General features: G+C 42.9%; 1 long non-coding RNA gene across 1 annotated transcript; it reads right to left on the bottom strand.

The window, feature by feature from the left end:
• Positions 1 to 1,500: 1,500 nt before the first annotated feature.
• LOC142579556 (uncharacterized) lies at positions 1,501 to 7,996 on the bottom strand. Its single transcript, XR_012827411.1, has 2 exons — positions 3,409 to 7,996; positions 1,501 to 2,211 (listed from the first exon to the last, which is right to left on the bottom strand). It is a non-coding gene; the product is annotated as an uncharacterized LOC142579556 (long non-coding RNA).
• Positions 7,997 to 20,424: the final 12,428 nt, after the last annotated feature.

Raw genomic sequence — 20,424 nt, 5'->3', positions numbered from 1 at the left:
TATGCTTTAATGAAAACTGTCGAGTGCATATAAAAGTTGAACTTGAAATCTTCCTGTAGCTGTTTTATTTAAATAAATGTTCTATTTCTAAAGAGATTGTCAAATGATTCAGCAGCCTGCAGAACTTAGTTCTGCAGCTTCGTTTGTGTTAGCACAAAAAAAGTATAGCTTACATGTTCAGATTGATTGTAGCTTATACATTCAAAAGATTCTTCACCAGTACCGTGCGAATGGCGACTGGCCAGCGCCTTCTAACCATGCGAAGTGACAAAATCAGCAAGAGTAGCACATGCACACCAAGTTCACTGGAAGCTGTTATCTCCATAAGACGGGGAGCTTGCGTCGAATTAATTGTGCCAAGGGCTGTGTCGTGCTGGTGGAAAGAGCCTAGCAGACGAAACTTGTGCTTCCAGTGAACTTGGTGCGCATGCACTACTCTTGACAATCTTGTCGCTTCACACTGTTAAAAGGCGCTGACCTGCCGGCCAGTCAACGCTCACACGGACGTGTCAAAGAATTGGCAGACTGCATTATATGTTTTGATATGATGCATTTTTATCAAGGTCTATGTGATGCATTAGCTTACTGTAGCAGGGAATATGTGCTCAGTGCTTAGCTGAACTGCAGCCTTCTTTAGATGCTTTGAGATGCAGTGGGCTGCATTCCTGGCCTCTCTCCCGGTACTTCCAACTTTTGCATGAAAAATATTTTTGGTCGCCTTATTGAAGCATTGGGATGGATCTTCAAGAGCCATGCAGTTACTTTTCATCCTGCCCCACAAGTCAAAACAAGACCAGGCCAAGCTTAATTTGTTTGTGGTATATGGGTAAATGCAGCATGCCTGCTGCACTGCTGGGGAACATTCTGAGGAACGTCCCTATTATGTTAACTTATAATTGATGTCGATGTACTGTGGATGTTTTAAATCCACAGGCAAATATCCCACAAACATATTTTGGACGCTTGCTAACACAAAAAGTCTCAGAAGCATCCTACATCCCGAAATAAATGTGCTTAGGATGTACTCGGAATTATGCAACGAGAATAATCTATATTTAAACATCTCTTGGACGCCCTAATATCCCAATATGACATTCATGGAACGTTTCTATGAATGTCAATTCGTGTGCATGGGACGAGCCCATGGACGAGCCCATGGAAGAATGATCCACAGGCTTTTTAGATATGTCCTAGGGAAGTATGATTCGGACATATGATCCAATGTAGACAATAGCGCTGCGGTCTGTCTGTTTTTCACGCCCTGTTATATTTAGCTGTTTCTGCTCAAGCTCATGAATAGGTGTTATAGTGCATGTATTCAATAGCAATAATAAATAAAACTTCCAACTGGCATCCCTGAAATTCTGTTGGAGCATCCAACATAACGCCAAGGATAGTTAAAGTAAGAAGCATACTAGGTAAGAGCCACACAATTGCAAAGACGGTTACTTACTTCCTGATGACCAGAATGCGAGACAGCACATTGCACAAGTACTACCATATTGCCAATTCCTACTGCATTTATTAGAAGAAGTACACCGATGCGGCTGATGACCTACTCCATGGCATTGTGGTTGTGTGTTTCCATATGTTCTCTCAAGCGACTGGCCCACACAAAGGACTTGGAGCAGATGGTGCAGTGGTATCATCATTTGCCCGTGTGAGTGCGCAAGTGCTTTTTCAGGTGGCGGCTAATCACAAAAGTCTGAGAGCACAAGGAGCACTGATATGGCCGCTCACCTGAGTGAATGCGCAAATGATCATTCAGGCTACTCCTTTGTAAGAAGTTCTGAGGGCACAAATTGCATTGAAATGGCCTCTCACCCGTGTGCATGTGTAGGTGATTCTTCAGAGTGGACCTATGTGAGAATCTCACAGGGCATGAAGGGCACTGAAATGGCCGCTCGCCTGTGTGGACGCGTAGATGCTCCTTCAGGTATTCTTTTCGCGAGAAGCTCTGAGGGCATGAAGTGCAGTGAAATGGTTTCTCGCCTGTGTGGATGCGTAGGTGTTTCCTGAGTGTGTCTCGTCGCGAGAAACTCTGAGGGCACAAGTGGCATAGAAGTGGACCCGCAGTTGTGTGGAGCCTGACATGTGCTTTCAGACATAACAGTTCTCCAGTTTCATAGTCACAGAAGTCACATCGGAGACGGCATCTCTGCTGCGACTTGTCATACTCGGTAGTTGTTGGTGAGGTAGAACTCCCTGATCCTGCACAAAGAAAAACTACACTTAGGAAAGGCAAAAGTCAGAACAAGACAACGCTAGCGCTAATCATGAGCCTTTTGTTCATCCAGTAGTTCTTTAGGTTGATCTGGTTGACCTTTCTGATTTGCTCAATATTCTTATGTGTGATTGCTTAAGGACCAGGTTTGTGAAATGTGAATATATCTTCGTAAAAAAAGGGGGAGGGGTTGCACCGTTAAAATTTTTTGAAGTGAGAGAACGTAGAGTGCACTGTTTGCATGTGCCTTTGCTTCAGTCAAACAAAATATTTCATGCTATTTTTAAAGCTTTCACGATAAATCATTATAGTGAACAAAATGCTTTCACAATATCATTGACAACAATCAAATAAAAACAATACACATACTACAGTGCGGGCAGACCGACAGGGACATGGAAAGGTACATCAGACAAAGCATAGCACTGTGTGCTGTACAACGTACCTTTGTCCCTGTTATTCTGTCTGCACTGCAACAAAGATGCCATACCAATAAGCCCATATACCTTCCCTTATTGCAGAAAAATTTGTCGCTGTCAGCTATTTAGGGTATTTTCTTTCTATATGTCAGACATGGTGCACAGACATTTCTACACCATCTTCACCAGCACCTATCTACACTAGTAACAAGTGCAATATAATTGAACGTGCCATTGTCAAAACAGTAGAACAACAAACCGTCTGGAGTTCTCAGTGGAATGCCGAAATAACCACTCTCCTGGACGAGTACAATCTCCTAAACCACATAATTGGTCAAAAAGGTCACCCCTCTGCACTAACCAGACAGACACAAGTCTCCCCCTTCCCTCTTTTCTTCTTCCTTTTCAAACAAATGCATTACTATACAGTTTCTGAGGCTACAAGAAGCACACTTGCTCAATGTGTTGAATTGAGACCAGATGTTCTTGGTAGAGCATGCTAAGTTTTTACATGTTTTTTGTGGTTTTATGCCTGTAATTCGTCACCTAAGCTATTTACTACATACATAATGCCTAGAACACCCAGCAGTGCTCAATGATCAGTGTGCCTGCGTAGTATGGTCAGATTCTGCTTCAGCATTTCCTGTTGTTTACTTTCATCGTCTGAGTTGTTTTAATTAGTCACTCTTTGTTTACCAAGCATGCAAGACATCAATAACCCATAAACAAAAACATAGATCGATAGTGAACAAGCCTGTGTAGCACCTGTGTTGTATTCTTCCTTCAAGTCCTCGTCTTTTGTGCTGTGCAAACATGTCCATATTGAATCACCAACTCGCCCAAGCTTGCACATTATCAAGAATAAGATGACATAAACTTCGCAACAAAGTAAACAAAGTATGTCATTTCACAATGCAATAGCTAGCTTAAGTTGGAACAAGAAATGTGCTCCATGAACATCTTCATTGTAGACAATACAACTAACAATGGGCCATAGTACACCATTGCTCTCACCACACAAAAGAATACAACAAATGTTGCAGAGCATAAAAATAAATTATTTAATTAATCGTCTAGTACTCCATCCAAAACCTAAATGAGCCACTAAGCTTACAAGTACTTATGTGCTCACATGTTTAATTTTATCCAATCATGTGCATTGTTGCAAGGTATAAATATGAGTCAAGTAGAATGAAATAAGAACATATCTCATAACACTAGGCTCAAAATTTGAATTCCTGATGAATATTTCACAACAGTGCATTATACAGCAAAAATAAATAGGATTTTAAGCTTCATCCCTAAACTTGGCTTTTAGCATCCAACACAATAACATGTTAATGACACCAAAAGATGATCATATGCCATTAGTGCATGCATTAACATATCAACAAGAATTAACAATGCAGATTTCAAAAACCGCAATTTACTTATTATTCAGAGGCACTGTGTGCATTGAGTTCCTAATCAAGGTTAAGCTGTAAAGGAACATTTATGAGCTAGAAGACAATAAAAAAGTTTAAACAATATATAATCACAAAAAATAGCTCCACAAGGAACAGAAGCACTGGAACCTACAGGGAACAAAGCGCGGACCTAACAGAAGATAACATCCCATCATGCACCATAGAAGGTACTGCGGAATGGAATTTTAATTTATATATTAATACGTCTAGCTTACCCAGCCCGTATCCTACAGCGAGGTGCAATCTATTCCATATTATCCCATTTCAAGACAGATACAAAAACCAAATCTGGAATAAATCTGAAGTGCTAGAAGAGCATTTTAACCCATTCAGTTATTTTTAGGTGACAAACCTGTAGCATGTTTTTTCCTCAGATGTTATAAAACAAACACAGGTTATTTTTGTTTACACAAAAGGGGCGAAATAACACAATAATGGCAAATGTTCACTTAATATAGTGCTCAGACTCCTATCTGACAAAAATAAAATGCCCATCAGACTCAACAGCACCATCATTCTGGGTACATTTTCATGGCCAGGTCAAGGTCCGAATACAACGTGGTGGAAATCGCCTCTTCCTGGAACGACAAGCTGTCATCTTTCGAGTCCGTGCTTGGCTTATATTGAGAGTCAGGACAGGCGCCACTTTAGTTAGAAAGGAAGGAGTTTAGCAAAGACCACTTCCATTTATTCAAACTCGACCAGACAAAGCAAACAGAGCAACAGATGCAAGAGATACAACAGAGCCATCCTGGAGAAAGCACATCGACGAAAGGGGCACCCTCACTGCTAAAGGAGGCGTGCCATAGTGCAGGTAGCCAAAGACATAAAGGAACTTTGTAATCATATGACAGAGGGCAGAAACAAGCAAGAGTGGTGGCTTTGTACACATCATGAATGTCTGAATAGAAAATCGCCGCCATAGCGGTGCACAAAGTCAGGGAGCCATTCCTCTTATCTGCAGGGATGCGCGTGGCGGAACCACGTCTACGAAAAAACGCATTCTGCAGCCGCTAACAAAATGCCAGACTGAACAAACCCAGGCAAAGGAGAAATTATGCTACTAGAAATATACAGCAGATGACGGAACCACCTTGGAACTTGCCAACATCGCGTTACAGTGCACATATGATTGGAGAAAGTGGAGAAGGTATAGGTACATCAGTGACATGGTGGGACAGAAACGTGAAAGTGTACCAATACATCAGTGAAATTGAAATGGTTAAATGAGAAAATGATGTAAACCTAAGAAAGGATTGGTGGCCATTCTTCTCTTTACAATCAATGTGTGCTGCAAAGGAGTTGTCAAGGCAGAAGAAAAGGATGCCAACAAGGCAATGAACTGGCTTCTTCTGCGAGTGCAAACACCCTGTTTATGTTCATAACTGCTTAGACATACTCTTTAACTCAAACTTGACAAAGAATTCACATAATCTAGTACTTCAATAAAATGGATTATCCATTAAGTGAGGACATTACCAGGTTACAAAAACATTATGCAATAAGTTTTTCTTTCTTGAGCACCGTAAACATTAATAAATTCAGAAGAATGCTTAAACAGGCATTTGGAGGATATCGACATGTTCCAGTGAGAGACCTAACATTCCAAATTTATAGCGACGGAACATTTTACTGTATATGCGAGTCTTTTGCATGAATAGTTTATGGCTGTGCCTTGTTGTACTTCCCATGAAGAAATTGTAAAGATGATTACAGCAATATATTGAAATCTTATAAGACCAAATGTCCCTGTAACTTATCCTAAATTATACTGAAGTGACCTTTGGAGTCATTTAGCAGTTCCTTATATTAGAGGATATGGTGACACATGCTTCTTGATGCACCAGACCGCCATGCAGCACACCACAAACGTATGTAGCTGCCACATTTAGAATCCCCTTAATATATGAAGTATACCTACATAGCCAGTGACCTACTCAGTAGTGTAACAGTGCTGTGTTCTCATATGTCTGCTCATGTGAGTGGCCTCCACAAAGAAATCTTGAAATATAATTTCGCTCATTTGAAGGAAGAATTGGATTAAGAGAGGAATTACTGTGCCTGAAAGCTGCACTCACAAAGTCATGAGACTATGGCTGTAGATGTTAGTGATGCAAAAGGTTGCAAAAAGAAAGAGGAAAGAGACAGAAGGAGCGTCAACTCGACAACTCCTTGGATCTACACATCGGAGCATTGTATATATGAGGCACCCTAACTGAACAGAATCAGCAAACACCAGCTGAACTGCCTTAAGAGAGCAGGCCACTCAGGAGAATTTCATGAATCTGTGGCAGGCGGCCTCTTGCAGGAGGTCAAGAATGAAGGGCATGCATGACAAGTTGCGCCCGGCCGCCCTAATATAAGGCTTGTGGCTGTGCCCTAAGTAAACAAGTTCTCCCACTGCCTGAAAAAGATGGAAGCCAAGTGTAGAGCGCCCATTATATTCCTTCGCCCGTAGTATTTTTTTGTACCCATGAAAAATGGGAACAAAAGCAGCCTAGCCTGTACTAAAAAGCACTAGACATGCTTTGTCGTATGCACGACAGGTGTCGCACACACGACACCACTGTTCTATGGAACATGCCACATCGGGCAGATAGGAAGATGCAGTAATGATAGAAAGTGAGAGCACCGAGCAGCAGTTGATGTACTGACTACAGGGTGACATTTGGATGATCATAGTTGCTGGTGCTTATGTACTCCAGCATTCAGTGAGTAAATGTTTTGTGCACTTTCTATGGAAAGTTTTGCCTTGTCGGGCATTCGGCTAAACGTAGGCGGACTGGCCGTTGGGGCATAGGCGTAAATGAGTGCTGCCTGCATAGTGCAGCCACCTGGTGGCACAGAGCCTAGACAAAAACAGATAATATTGCAATAACCAAGCGTATTCTACTTTGCTGCGGGTGTAAATTTTTGGCAGCAACATGATTGCGCCACTCCTGAAAATTTATACCAGCAGCGAAGTAGAATACACTTGGTTACTGCAATATTAGCTGTTTTTGTCTGTCCGAGCTCTGCGCCACTATTTGGCTGCACCATGCAGGCTGCTCACGTTTACACCTCCGCCTCTTCCCCTTAACGCCTACTCCGTCTGAATTTACCCGAATACCGGACAAGCTAAAGCTCTCTAATGAACAAGCAAAAACACATTTTTGAGGCCTTTCCAAAAACACTGAAAATAACATGTGCGAGTGGTTCTTCAGTGGTATAATCAAAAAAACTAAGATACCTGAATTGAGGATTGTAACACGTATGGAATAATGTATAACTAGTTTGCTTCGACAAAGCTTTTCTCCCTACCTTTCCCTCTCTCAGTTGTTTTATGTGCCAGCTCATCCATGCTATGCTGCAATAAATCATGACTTGAAGTCAATGCCTTTCCTGTTTGTCTGTGTCCTTTGTCTAGTCCTTCTTTAGTGCTGCCAGAATGCAGGAAAGTTTGCATAAGCAAGAAGCCCGTATTTCTGAGTTAAATGTATAAAGGACAAGTACTGTCGGTGCAGCGGTATGGTCGCTTGCCCATATCACAGAACTGTTGCCTCTCAAGGTGACTATCACGTGTAAAGGACCGAGGGCACGAGGGACATTGAAATGGACACCTCTCTGCGTGGATGTGCAGGCAACTCTTCAGGGTGGATCTTTGAGAGGCTCAAAGGACATGAAGGACATTGAGTGGCTTTTCATCTGTATGCATACACAAGTGTTGCTTCAACATGAATATTCGCTTGACGCTCTAGGAGACAAATGGTAGTCAAGTGGACATTCGCATGTGTGGACCCTGCTGTGTACTTTCAGATCAAACAATCTTGCAATTTTACAGTTGCAGAGATGACATCGATGAAGGCATCCAAGATGAGATATTTCACCCTCGGCAATTGCTGGGCAGTTGGAATGTCTGGATGCTGCACAAAGAAAGCAAAACTTCAATTACAAGATGTCAAATAAATAAAAAACCATAGATATGAGCCAACTATGAGATTTTTATTTTTTGTCAGGAGGTCTAGATGTTGATTTCAGGTAAAATCAACGACAGCGTGGCTGCCAGACTATTTTGATTTGCTAAATGTGATCTGATATGCAATTACTCAATGACAAGGTTTGTAAAACCTGCACATATTATTTACCAAGAAATGCAAACTTTTTTTTGTGTGTGAGAAATCCTAAACTGAGTGAAGGTTGGCCACAGCGCTTACACGCATGGAAGCCAATCAATGTTTTGGTAAAATCTTCCATACTTTGGATACAGAGCCATAGCGCTTGCATGCATGGAAGCCAATTAATGTTTTGGTGAAGTCTTTTATATTTTGGATACACATATAACATTGTAACAAGAAAAAATGCTTACGTTACTGTCAGCTATATTGAATTATTCTTTTTAAATGTCGAATTTGGTCCAGCATACACTTGTATGCCACCTCAACAAGTGTTACCCATTATGATCATGCCAACATTTTCATTCAGTTTCATACCCTTGACCATAGCCTATATAGCAGTAATGACAGTAATATAGGTGAAGGTGCCCGTAAGAAAATAGTTGATGCATAAAACATTGGGTGTTCACAGTGCAATGCCAAGACAAGCAATCTGCAGCACAAATATAAGCCCTGGAATCATAAACAAAGCTGTTGGCACCACTGACATACGCACGTGTCCCATTTGCGTTGAATATTGAAGTGCACATTGCTTTTCTTGTACAAAATGCAACATGACAGTTTCCGAGGTGATGGGAGGTACACTTGCACTACTATGCAGTTTTTTGCATGCTTTTGACCAAGCATCATACATTGTCTTAGGTATATTATGTTTTTATGGTGCTTATATTTTGTTTCAGGCATGTACTCCAGACTCCGTACACCATATGCACCCTGACGTGGCACCTGTTACAAGCTCATTTAATACAACAGATAGTGTGCATCCGTGCTTCAAATCAAGAAAACGCAGCTATGCTCAATGGTCGGTATGCCTGCAGAATGTGGTTGGATGCTGTTGAAGGATTGTTTTTGTGCAGTTTTATTAATTCAACCAATTTTAAATTGCTATGTTTTTGTTTTACCATGCATAGGACAAGCTGATATGCTTAACAAGTCATTGGATAAATAGCACACGATGAAGAAAGAAATCTTGGTAACTTTGCAAAGGGGCTGAACTAGATAGAGATGGGACTGACTAAAAGCATTCTGGAGCACATTTTGTAGCAGGTGAAATAGCAATTTGTAGCAGCTGCTTCTCCTTTTAGATCGCAACTTTTAGGCAACCGTCCCTGCATCGAGCGTCGGCGTGCCTCGTCCTTCCTCGGCGTAACAGAGCGAACATGGAGCACAGCGGAGCATTCAGTGTGTAGTCTGTAAATTTATTAAAAATGAATTTACAGACTATTCTTTTGTGTCAATCTTAAAGGGGCCTAAAACACTTTTTGAACACAGTAAGAAAACATTACCGATCTGTAATGGAAACGATTGCAAACATGTGAGCAAAATATTATTTCACTGAATGTAACGGGAAATTGGTTAATTAATCTGGACTAATTATCTAATTAAGCAAAATACAAAGAACAGCGTGACACACTACATACAAAAGTGAGCAACACGCATTTGGTCGTGTCATCTTAGAGTGCACCTGCATATTTTTAAACTCTGGCTGAACTTGGCTGAAACACCCTGCATAGTGTCGCATACAATCTGCCTGTCTGTGTGTATGTATCACGAAATGAAAACACATAGAGCTGTGCTCAAATTTCGCATTAGGGAGTATCGAATTGTCGGTGAATTTTTCGCTACAGATGGCGAAATAAAAATGACTAGTAAGGCGATAAACGAGGCTAGTTGGTGCACATTCATGATTGTTGTGCTGAGTTTTCACACTGAAAAAATTTACTACGAAAAGTTGCACTTTATTTTTACTTGTCGTATCCATGCATTTTTTTCAGTGTAAGAACTCAGCGGAACAAAATCACGAAAGATTATCATCTAAAGGTAAACTATTGTGGCATAAATAAAATCTGAAGTTTTTAAATTGCTACAGAAAGGGCAACCATGGCAATCTGTGTAACAAAAATAAGACATTAAATGCTGACTAGCATGAGAAAGTAGTAGATTAATATTAGAGATGTGTTAAAATAACAACAGGACAGTACTAAATGCTTTTTTGGTGAGCAGCAAACAACCATAACAAAAAAGAAATAACCACACAACATACCCAGAACCATACACACACACATGCAAAATTCTGTTGCACTGGCAGTTCTGTTAGAGATGTGGCTCTCTTGCATGAGCCATGCAAAGAACTCACCATTGCAATACCAGCACCAGAAAGATATATATATATATATATATATATATATATATATATATATATATATATATATATATATATATATATATATATATATATATATATAAATGAACTGATTAACAAACAATACTTTGCTGTCATAGCAGAAATGTATTTACTTTTGTAACATAGGGACAACTAAAAGAGCAAGGGTACACCTCCTTTAGGGCAAGAAAGAAATGCAAGATATAGGCGGACAAATGTGTAATAAGCTGACTAGCTATTAATTATCACAGGATAGGCACTGTGAAAACGTACTAATAATAGGGATGTTTGGAAAAAGTTACGCAGATCCCTTGCACTTTGGGACCAAATGTTATCCAAACATTTTGCCTTTAGCCAGTATCGAGCATCATTGTAGACTCTGCAAAGCATTCCCACATAGCCAAACATTTGTTGGTCTATCTGGTAATGCCATGACACAAACACGATGTGAGAATTGTTTTTGTGATGTGTATGTGTGTGACAGCTAAGGGGTGATGACAATAGTGCGACAGCGATGGCATGACCTCTGATTCGTTGTACTGCAACAAAGAAACTTATAAGCTGTTGTGCTACGACCGAGCTGATGCAGACATCAGTATAATGTCATGTAGAATCCCAAAGGCCTCGTTGCCACAAGCAAAGGATGGGGAAATCAGCATGTTGTTGCTTTCACAAGCAACCAGTTGCTTGTTGGCTCACATTAAAAGCATTGCTTCAAATTTCAAAATGAATTTACAGACTTTTCCTTTGCGTCAATCTTAAAGGGGTCCGAAAACACTTTTTGAATGCAGTAAGAAAACATAGAAAACATTAGCTATCTGTAAAGAAGGCTCCTGCAAACATGCGAGACAAATATGATTTCAGTGCATGTAGCAGGAAATTTACAATCTCGTGTACCTAAAAAAAAAAAAAAAAAGTCCAGTAGAAATGATTTGCTTTTTGCAATGTCATCAGCAGCTAATTCGTAAGCAGCCAACCAAACGATATTGGCGGATTTCGTGATTGCGATAACATTCTCAGTAATACTATTATTGCTAATTTTGGGTGAAATAAGGATAGAACCCACATATAAGAATATTCAAGTGCCACGAAAATTCCGTTTTTATAACCGGGCAGAGCTGTTGTGTGAAAACTTACACTGGCGAGGAGGCCAGTGCCCCTCCCCACCACCTTCCTCTATTGGTCTAATTGTGTTGACTCGCAACTGCTGTAAACTCTGCTTTCTGAGCGCTCCGATCTCGTGCAACAAGGAGCATCTGTGGGTGGACAAGAATGGCACTGCTACAACTTCAAAGCGGGGTCACGAGCGGCAAGTGACATGCGAACTGCGCCGAGGCATATCGCTTGGGTGGCTTCAAAAGGAGTCTTAAAAAAAAAAAAAAACAAGACGGTTGCCGCGGCAGCCTCTCGGCTTGAGAAATCCAGAAGAAACGCTGGGGCGAGATCGCCACAAGCACTTCGCCACGTATTCCTCCCTGGCATTGCACGGGAAAACCCCACGTCCACCAGCTTTGCTTGCTTTACGTGACGCTTGCCGACATCCTTCTCCAAGGCATCCAGGTGCTCCACGTAGTGCAGCGGAAGGTCCTTCGCGAAAACGAAGCCCCGGGCTGAGTGAATCATTAGCAGGGCCTCCTCCGAGGACAACGCTGCGCCAGCCTGCCCTAAAGCCCCTCCATAAAAGCGGCGGTGGCGCGTAGATGCAGGGGCTTTAGCCTGCCCTGCCGCGTCATTCTGCCGTCGTCGCTATCCGATGCAAGCACGTTCGCGACGATCGCCTCATCGGTTAAAAGCACTTCATTTCCAAATCTATAGCAGCGCGCTTCCTTTCCACCGTCAACGTCGCGCATTGCCGATGATCGGCGGCGTGTTGAACGAGGCTGAGAAACCATGTGGCCAGGAACGACTTCGACGCAACCAACAAAGACGAGCACGAGTGGTCTAATCCGCTGGCAGAACTGCGCCATATGACCGCGCAGCATAAGCAGCTAGCAAGAGCAGCAGCCGCCGCACCATGGCCGCACCACACATAGGCCGCATAGCCAGACACCAAGCACTATCGGCCATATCTGCCAGCGAAGTTGGCGCGGGCACGGTCCATTCGTGTTTGGCAGGGTGGCGCGGCGTAAAGCTATGGGCGCAGCCCATTCATGTTCGGAGGGATGGAAGGGAGGCGGGAGAGAGGCGCGCGAGGCTGGCGAAGCGGAAAAGGCGGGACACAGAATAAAGAAGCAACGGCGGGATATCCCGCACGGTGGCGTGCAACGGCTCGAATTTTTTTTTCTTTTCAAGGATTCCGCATTACATTAGCTTTCGGCACGGACACCCAGTAGTAAGACTTCATCGTTTTAACTTATAATGCGGCATAGGGACATTGCAGTAAGCGGGTTTCACCATAGAAAACATACAGAAGTTGACGATGCAGTTGCGTAATTCTCATCGTTATAACCAATATATTGTTAAAACCGGTGTCGTTATAAGTGGGTTCGACTTGTACATGTCCGCTATCTCAAAATCACCAAAAAAGTGTTTCACGTTTGCATTTCCTGTGTAGATACAACCGCAGCTTGGCTGCATCTGCTGCACATGGCCTCGGAGATTGCACTGGTGTGCTGCGTAGTGTATACAGTGCACTAGAAAATATTGCTTCTAGTTCACTGTAGATACCGCGGCCACCACGAGATGTCGCGACAAACCCTCTGGCTGCTGACAACCATGTGCTCCGATCGGTCCGTGTGGGTGACATACCTCCAGGCATAGAGTTAGTAGTATAGTAACTCTATGCCTCCAGGGGCACGGTGGCGTGAGGCACAGCCTGAGTGTCCGCCTCGTGCCAAGCGAACAATGTGATAACTATCTCTTTACTTGAAGGATTTCAAAAATTTGCATGGCAGGAGATTTGTGAGGTGACATCGTTTACACCGGACACCGCCATTGACACCGGACAGGCCGCCATTGGAATATGAACCTAGCAACGTTTAACGCTAGAACGTTATCAAGTGAGGCGAGTCTAGCAGTGCTATTGGAGGAATTAGAGGGCAGTAAATGGGATATAATAGTGAAGTAATATAACAGTGAAGTTAGGAGGCCAAAAGAAGCATATACAGTGCTAAATAGCGGGCACGTCCTGTGCTACCGGGGCTTAGCGGATAAAAGAGAACTAGGAGTCGGATTCCTGGTTAATAAGAATATAGCTGGTAACATACAGGAATTCTATAGCATTAACGAGAGGGTGGCAGGTCTTGTTGTGAAACTTAATAAGAGGTACAAAATGAAGATTGTACAGGTCTACGCCCCTACATCCAGTCATGATGACCAGGAAGTCGAAAGCTTCTATGAAGACGTGGAATCGGCGGTGGGTAGAGTGAAAACTAAATACACTATACTAATGGGCGATTTTAATGCCAAGGTAGGCAAGAAGCAGGCTGGAGACAAGGCAGTGGGGGAATATGGCATAGGCACTAGGAATAGTAGGGGAGAGTTATTAGTAGAGTTTGCGGAACAGAATAATATGAGGATAATGAATACCTTCTTCTGCAAGCGGGATAGCCGAAAGTGGACGTGGAGGAGCCCAAACGGCGAGACTAGAAATGAAATAGACTTCATACACTGCGCTAACCCTGGCATCATACAAGATGTGGACGTGCTCGGCAAGGTGCGCTGCAGTGACCACAGGATGGTAAGAACTCGAATTAGCCTAGACCTGAGGAGGGAACGGAAGAAACTGGTACATAAGAAGCCGATCAATGAGTTAGCGGTAAGAGGGAAAATAGAGGAATTCCAGATCAAGCTACAGAACAGGTATTCAGCTTTAACTCAGGAAGAGGACCTTAGTGTTGAAGCAATGAACGACAATCTTGTGGGCATCATTAAGGAGTGTGCAATGGAAGTCGGTGGTAACTCCGTTAGGCAGGATACCAGTAAACTATCGCAGGAGACGAAAGATCTGATCAAGAAACGCCAATGTATGAAAGCATCTAACCCTACAGCTAGAATAGAACTGGCAGAACTTTCGAAGTTAATCAACAAGCGTAAGACAGCTGACATAAGGAAGTATAATATGGATAGAATTGAACATGCTCTCAGGAGTGGAGGAAGCCTAAAACAGTGAAGAAGAAACTAGGAATTGGCAAGAATCAGATGTATGCGTTAAGAGACAAAGCCGGCAATATCATTACTAATATGGATGAGATAGTTCAAGTGGCTGAGGAGTTCTATAGAGATTTATACAGTACCAGTGGCACCTACGACGATAATGGAAGAGAAAATAGTCTAGAGGAATTCGAAATCCCGAAGGTAAGGTAACGCCGGAAGAAGTAAAGAAAGCCTTAGGAGATATGCAAAGGGGGAAAGCAGCTGGGGAGGATCAGGTAACAGCAGATTTGTTGAAGGATGGTGGACAGATTGTTCTAGAGAAACTGGCCACCCTGTATACGCAATGCCTCATGACCTCGAGCGTACCGGAATCTTGGAAGAACGCTAACATAATCCTAATCCATAAGAAAGGGGACGCCAAAGACTTGAAAAATTATAGACCGATCAGCTTACTGTCCGTTGCCTACAAAGTATTTACTAAGGTAATTGCAAATAGAATCAGGAACACCTTAGATTTCTGTCAACCAAAGGACCAGGCAGGATTCCGTAAAGGCTACTCAACAATAGACCATATTCACACTATCAATCAAGTGATAGAGAAATGTGCAGAATATAACCAACCCTTATATATAGCTTTCATTGATTACGAGAAAGCGTTTGATTCAGTCGAAACCTCAGCAGTCATGGAGGCATCACGGAATCAGGGTGTAGATGAGCCATATGTAAAAATACTGGAAGATATCTATAGCGGCTCCACAGCCACCGTAGTCCTCCATAAAGCAAGCAACAAAATCCCAATAAAGAAAGGCGTCAGGCAGGGAGATACGATATCTCCAATGCTATTCACAGCGTGTTTACAGGAGGTATTCAGAGACCTGGATTGGGAAGAATTGGGGATAAAAGTTAATGGAGAATACCTTAGTAACTTGCGATTCGCTGATGATATTGCCTTGCTTAGTAACTCAGGGGACCAATTGCAATGCATGCTCACTGACCTGGAGAGGCAAAGCAGAAGAGTGGGTCTAAAGATTAATATGCAGAAAACTAAAGTAATGCTTAACAGTCTCGGGAGAGAACAGCAATTTACAATAGGCAGCGAGGCACTGGAAGTCGTAAGGGAATACATCTACTTAAATTAGGGCAGGTAGTGACGGCGGATCCGGATCATGAGACGGAAATAATCAGAAGAATAAGAATGGGCTGGAGTGCGTTTGGCAGGCAGTCCCAAATCATGAACAGAAAGTTGCCGTTATCCCTCAAGAGAAAAGTATATAATAGCTGTGTCTTACCAGTACTCACCTACGGGGCAGAAACCTGGAGGCTTATGAAAAGGGTTCTACTCAAATTGAGGACGACACAACGAGCTATGGAAAGAAGAATGATAGGTGTAACATTAAGGGATAAGAAAAGAGCAGATTGGGTGAGGGAACAAACGCGAGTTAATGACATCTTAGTTGAAATCAAGAAAAAGAAATGGGCATGGGCAGGACATGTACTGAGGAGGGAAGATAACCGATGGTCATTAAGGGTTACGGACTGGATCCCAAGGGAAGGGAAGCGTAGCAGGGGGCGGCAGAAAGTTAGGTGGGCGGATGAGATTAAGAAGTTTGCAGGGACGGCATGGCCACAATTAGTACATGACCGGGGTTGTTGGAGAAGTATGGGAGAGGCCTTTGCCCTGCAGTGGGCGTAACCAGGCTGATGATGATGATGATCGTTTAAAGGGGCCCTGAACCGCTTTTTATCGCAGCAGAGAAAGGCATTTGAAGTGAAAATAGGCTATTTAGAAATACATTGCTGCGAAAAGTACTTAAATTAGTTCAGCAGAAGTGGAGTTAATGGAAATCAAACACGGCCTCTGCTGTTCTCCCATTCCTTCTTCAATACCTTGCACTGGGAGGGCTACGGGCACAGTGGGGCGTGCCCACAACACTCCGCCTTCTAAATGTCACTGTTGTGTGCAGTTCAAATGTGATTTTGGATGTTAACGAAGACATCGTGGCCTCCGCCTTTCAGAATCAGAATCAGTTTTTATTGAGATGATCAGAAAGATTACAAGATGTTAATGTACAGAAGGAGGCCCGAAGTCAGAGTGCAATGGGACCTCCTTTACAAAGTAAACGTAATAAAACACAAATTACATCAGTTTCAACAAATTGTTAACATGGAAGAATTACAGGTTTTAGTATTAATAGCATGACTGAAGAATTACATGTGCGTAAATGTCATGAAAGAAAAGCACTGTAACATTTGCTTGTTGACAACTAATAAATTAACAGTGTGATGTGAAAAACACAGTACAATTTGCTAACTTGAATGTACTATTGAATGAACAGAAACCTAATGGTATGACAATGAAAATAAAATGAAGGCACCCCACGACGCGCTAAACACAAGTCAAACACAATTGTCCTCATCGAGCCGCAGTGTGGTTAGCCAGTGGACTTGTGGTGGCACCCTGTGATGGCCGCGGTATCTCTGCCATGTAGCCGACCGCAGCTTGATTTCAGTTATTGGCCAATAGCAGCCATCTAAGGGAATGACGAAATAAAGCATCGAATGACGAAATACAGCGAGAGGGGAATCGCGAAGATGTGTTTCAGTGAAGCACTGAAGAAGTCATGCCAGCACCTAATGCCCGATAGCTTCGGACGGCAACCCTCACATTTAAGCGGTGCTGGTTACCTGAGCCACATGCTTGTGTCAGTTGCAGAAGGACTGTTTAAGAAGGCACAGGAAAGCAGTTCGGAGCAGGTGGATGCTACAAGCACTGACATAAACAAACACAAGAAAGCTTGCTGTCATCCCCTACATACATAGGTTCTTCCATAGATTAAAAAAGATTGCTGGAAGGAGCGGCATCAACATTGTTTTTTCGGCACCTAATAAATTGGTGAGCCTGTGTAGAAACACAAGGCCAGGAAGAATCACAGGTACCGCATGCAAAAAGGAGCATAAGAGCAAATTAATTGATTGCATCGCAGGTGTGATATACTGCATTCCTCTCAGGTGTGGACGATCCTACATTGGTCACACAGGTAGATGGATAAATGATAGGCTATGACAACGAGGATGCAGTGTGAAGTACGTATTGTTATGAACAAGGTGGCATATGATGTTGATTCTGGAAATCAGCATTCCCTTTGATGCTTGTGAATCAGTCTAGCTTCATAAGCCTGAATCCCATGGCATGATGCAATTTTAACAAGGTTAACCCTTTGAGGGTCACTGCCGAACTGGTAGGGTGACGGAAACAAATCCCAAGTGGTCACGGCCATACATGTACAGCAGAGACTGAACATTTGAAAAATGCGCCTTTTTAAAACAAAGCGCAGCCAAGTGTCGCTCGAGAGATGCTGAAATATTTCGTGGCTTATAGAAAGAATTCTTATTGTGCTGCCACCCTTCGGCTTCTGGCAAGACTGATTTTTCAGTTCACTTTTTCATGCCCACACATGTGCACTTTGTTACTCGCACTTTTGTGCACGTAATTTCGAGTTACAAATGCTGGGAAAACTGATTTCTGTTACATTTCCTATCACTTAGAGCATTAGTGTGAGATGCTTACCTGCATGGCTCTCCTGCAAACATGCAATTATTTCGTTTACAGACTCATAAACCAGCAATACTAAACCAGCAAATCAGCAAATTGGCACCAAAAAAGATTTAAGCAGATCCCACGTGCTGTGGGAATCGAAGTTATGCGAAGCATTTTGCTGGTAGCTGGCTACAGCATCAACCCTGCAGCGATGCACCTTGACCGACTCTTTCACTCTCTCGATGACTTCGAGCAAACACTCATTGTGGAGTACGGACATGCTGAGGGTCAGAAACAACATGGGGTTGCCTAGCTGCTCGATCATTGGGAACATGTTCCCCTTCCTCTGCGTCCAGTAGTACCCCAGTAGTACACCATCCTCCAGCTGCTCAAGTAAAGCTCTGAGGAACACAATGTCCGAGTTGACGCACTTTGCAATGTAGTCGTGGTCTTCCAAGAGGTTCTTTGTGAGCGTCAGGAACCAGTTGGAGTGCAGGGGGCAAAAAACTTGCTTTTGAATCGCTGTTAGTACGGAGGCAACCACCAACCAGTATTTCACAGCTAACATGCCCGGATCTTCTTACGCATGCCACCTGGCTCTGTGCATCTAGTATGTGAGAATCAGAGGCAAGAGTTGGATGGCGGAGCTCAAATGACAATGCCACGACTATGCCAGCAATGTGAACATCGGCATATACCCAGCGGCTCAAGTTGGAAGGCACCGCCAGCCCCACAGCATAGGAGGCTAAACAAATACACAAAGTGCCTGAAGTTCGCAGAGAACGCTTCGCACTAAAAGAAATAAAGACATAGCCTGGACATGTAGCCCATGGAGGAAGGAAAGAAACTCTGCCACCAAATTTATCAGTATATGCTGTTTTAGTTGCCTCGAGGATATCCAGAGGGCGATATGATTCCTCTCAAACTAGCTACACAGCTGATTTCGGCATGCACTAACTTTTGGTGGCCACCTTTCACATTAAACTGAGGTGAAGTCAGTTTAACCCTCGGAAGACTATGGGTACTGCACACACTCCACAGATGGTGGAGTTGCTCTGCTTGCGGTGAACGAACTGTGACTCTATCATGTCTGCTCCTCGTCATGGACACCTCGATGATATTGTATTATGGATGCTCGATTGTTTCCCAGAAATCAGCTGTGTTTTTCTTTTCACATAATTTCACTTTAGTATTTAAATTTTTAAATATTTTTATATTTAGTTTGACCATAAGTGATCTTTTTTGTTCCTTCTGGTGTATGTTGTGCTTAACCCTTGTTTTGCTTTATTCGTTGTGACCGGTCATCTTGTTTTTGTTCTTTCTTTTTACTTGCTGGAGCCGACATCCCCCCCTTATGCACATTACCTGCTGCCACAATTCGCCTTAAATTTACACTACATGTGAATTTCGTTTGCAATATGTCCGGTACTCACCCATCATGCAAGACAGCAGCAAGCACCCAAAAATTGGAGACAAGAGGCAGAGAAAGCTTTGCCTTAATAAAAACAAGTATGAAGAGGATGACAAGAAAAGGCGACTGCATGCAGTTCTGCCCTGGTAGGGTTAGCCCAGAGGTGCCATCTGCAAGAAGTTCAAGTGGCAAGTTGCTTCTTTTAAGGTCCAAACACTACACATTGACTTGACCACTATGATTCCCTTTTCCTCGAACAATGCTCAGTCGAGACCAGCTAAGCATGAGAGGGTCCAACAACAAGTGCTTGGGTCCATGGTATTGAAACACTCTGAACCCCTGTAGACTGCAGAAGCCCCTGCGAACTATGCTACCACTGCCCTTGTTTCTTTTGACTAATGCTGTACACTCCATAGCTAACATAACTGTGCACACTTTAAACCGATAAACATTGCCCTGCAAGAAAGAAAAGAGAGAACATGATAGTAGGGCAGAATATCTAAATAGATTAACTCACTATCGATCTAAAGCAATTGACTCTTAAAAACAAAAGGAAGCAATTGTAGAAACAGTGCGTAGTGATCATAGGCGGTGCTGCATCTGCAGAGCAACCAGGATGTGTATGGTTGACCCACCTGTATCAAGCAGCACAGGTGTGATGTCAAGAGTCCAGTTCTGGCCAGCCAAGGAGGCTGGCCACTTTCTAACGAACATATTTATTAACCAGTAACAATTGCCAATAAAGGTACCTGGAGTAACTTTGTTTTGTTAAGTTATTTTGTTCTAATTTTGTCGGCAGCTCAGGCCAAAAGCTGTAATCGTGAAGTTAGAAGCGTTCTCTGGTGAATCCCAAGAGTGGGAGGAATACGTCGAAGTCCTGGAATAATACTTCATTGCCAACAGCATTTCCGATGACAAGAAACGACAAGTTTTCCAAAGTCCCTGTGGATGGCCAA

This window comes from Dermacentor variabilis, chromosome 4 (genome assembly GCF_050947875.1).
Source record: "Dermacentor variabilis isolate Ectoservices chromosome 4, ASM5094787v1, whole genome shotgun sequence".
NCBI lineage: Eukaryota > Metazoa > Arthropoda > Arachnida > Ixodida > Ixodidae > Dermacentor > Dermacentor variabilis.
The sequence above is the reverse complement of the archived record's forward strand: the minus strand, read 5'-3'. Positions and strand labels throughout refer to the sequence as shown.